The sequence below is a fragment of the Gymnoscopelus braueri genome, assembly GCF_963280865.1.
Source record: "Gymnoscopelus braueri genome assembly, chromosome: 19".
Taxonomy (NCBI): Eukaryota; Metazoa; Chordata; class Actinopteri; order Myctophiformes; family Myctophidae; genus Gymnoscopelus; species Gymnoscopelus braueri.
Window position 1 is genome coordinate 28,996,148 of NC_137621.1, and position 2,500 is coordinate 28,998,647.

At 39.1% G+C, this 2,500-nt stretch overlaps 1 protein-coding gene across 1 annotated transcript in view; it reads left to right on the top strand.

The window, feature by feature from the left end:
* fndc3ba (fibronectin type III domain containing 3Ba) overlaps nt 1-2,500 on the top strand; it is a 164,587-nt gene that overhangs the window by 29,682 nt on the left and 132,405 nt on the right. The gene's annotated exons all lie outside the window — the stretch shown is intronic.

Below are 2,500 nucleotides of genomic sequence, written 5' to 3' on the forward strand. Positions count from 1 at the left end.
CCTGCCCAAAAATCCAGTTCTTTGATTGACTTTTTTTTTTATCACTTTTGGTGCAACCTTTTCACCCGTCAGTTTGTTGTCAAGACACAGCCCAGATAGGTAACCTCTTCTTTGCTTGATCATTTTGCATTGCTAAGGGTATGTTTGGACTCAAAAAATAATGGATTCTGTTTTTTTACCAAGGTGTAATGACAGTTTGTTATCGGTTTGTTTATGCAAAGTGTGCTGGACTGAAAAGATAATGAATGCCAAAGTGATTGACTGAACTTTGATTTTACAGTGTGCCATAATGCCATACTATATTTACAAAAGGCCATATTGCAAATGAACAGTGTCTGCTCCGTTGCGTGATTCCATGTATAATCATGAAATGTAATTAAGAATTACAGTTTGGAAAATATTTACTGAAATTGTAACCCGCAGTTTCACAATGTTGGGTTTTGGTGAAGGCAGTGAGATGGGTTGACACACTGCTGGTTTTCATTGACTGTTACAACGGTAAAAGTCTGGAATTCAAAATGTACTTGAGTAAAAGTATAAAAGTATTTGCATCAAAATGTACTTAAAGTAAAAGTACTAATTAAGCAAAATATCCTATTTCAAGTTTTCATATTTATGCAAATCTTTTGAAAATAGCAGGTCTACAAGCTCGTAGATCTGCTATTTTCAAATGGTCGAAATGTATATAGGGCTGAAGTGGTTACTGTATGTTTTGTAATAATAATCAAAATCTACAAAGTAACTAGTAAGTAACTGAAGTTTTCAAATAATTGTAGTAGAGTAAAAGTACAATATTTACCTCTGAGATGTAGTGGAGTAGAAGTAAAAGTATTGGAAATTGGAAATACTCGAGTAAAGCACACATACCTCATAATTGTACTTAAGTACAGTACTTGAGTACATGCGCTTAGTTACTTTCCACCACTGTCATTGTGTGGTTTGAGCTTGATACAACATACTCGACTTGACAACACAATGTAAAAAAAAATGGCACCGTCGTGGCAACGTCTACAAGCTCCATTGTGAGCTTGTAGATCTGCTTTTTTCTGGATACCCTAGAAAAGTGCTGCACGTGGTTCAGCTGCTACAGTGAGTCAGCAGGATGTAGCCTCCTAAAATATGTAATGTGTCATAACGATCCCATGTCATGCTCTCGGGAACCATGTGTAACACACGCACGCACGCACGCACGCACGCACGCACGCACGCACGCACGCACACGCACACAATTCTGTCTCAAGATGTCAGTGGTTTTGTACAGTTAGCATTAATCTAAAGAGGTTACTTTGACTTTGGTCACATTTCTAGGCTGTGATGACGATGATGATGATGAATATGTTGTTTGTGTGGATTAGCCCTTTAAGACCTGGAACGCATCTGTGTCACTTTAGAGATTTCTTTGGCTATTCAAAAATAGCAGATCTACAAGCTCATAGCGCATTTTTGAAAAATTGTGGAAAAAAAAATTGATAAAAAAAAAAAAAAAAAAAAAAAAATGTTAGGATTTAGAAAACATTTTTAAGAATCGCCTCAGGTCTTAATGGGTTAGTTAATGACTGAATTTAAGTTTCTATCCACAGACACAGACACACACACACACACACCAGGTGTTCAGTCATATCCTTGTTGTGGTTCTTCTGTTCCTTGTGAAGTGGCTCAGGGTGAAGTGTCCTGCAAAGCATGCGTTGCTCCAATGTCTGGGCGTTGCAAAACTTTGTCCGCGCGTGTGCGTGTGTGTGTGTGTGCGCGCGGTTACAGTGTGTGTTTTGTGCGCTTGTGTAATCTTGTTTGAATTAGTGTGAGGGATAGAGAAGCAGAGAGAGAGAGAGAGAGAGAGAGAGAGAGAGGTGAAGACTGGAAGCGGGGCAGACAGTCTGTTAGGTGGATGTGAAGATCTAGTGTGCTTGGTCAGGACGGACAAACTGGAGTCATTGGGTGTGTACGTGTAATACATGAATGACTGCATGAGTAATGACTGTAACGCTTGTGAGGTCAGAATGGCCCTGAATAGTGTGTGTGTGTGCGCGCGCGCATTTTCACTCTATGCATCTTGTTTGAGAGGCAGTTTCCATGCTTACACAGGCCTTTCTGTCTAGTCACACGCACACGCACACGCACACGCTTATTTTATTTGGATCTATCATGTATTGTGCTTTTTGTGCAGATCCAAACACTGACCAGAAGAAGGTTACATTATACAGTCAAACCAGATACAACTGCTGCACACACCGCATTTCACTGGTAAAGGAAATGACTGTGTTTGTATAATGGTGATCTTAAAGGTAGGGTAAGTGATTTGCAATTATTCAAATAATTGCAAAATGGGTCTATGTTCTGATAGTGCTCGTTACTATAGAGTGTCCTGTCCATATAAGGAGTCTCCATGTCTCTCCAGCTCTTTATTAAACAGAAAATTCATTTTCGTTTCAGTTTCAGTTTCATTTCCAATTTTATCCAACCAGGACAGAGAACTCAATCAGGATATAGATTAAACAAGTGA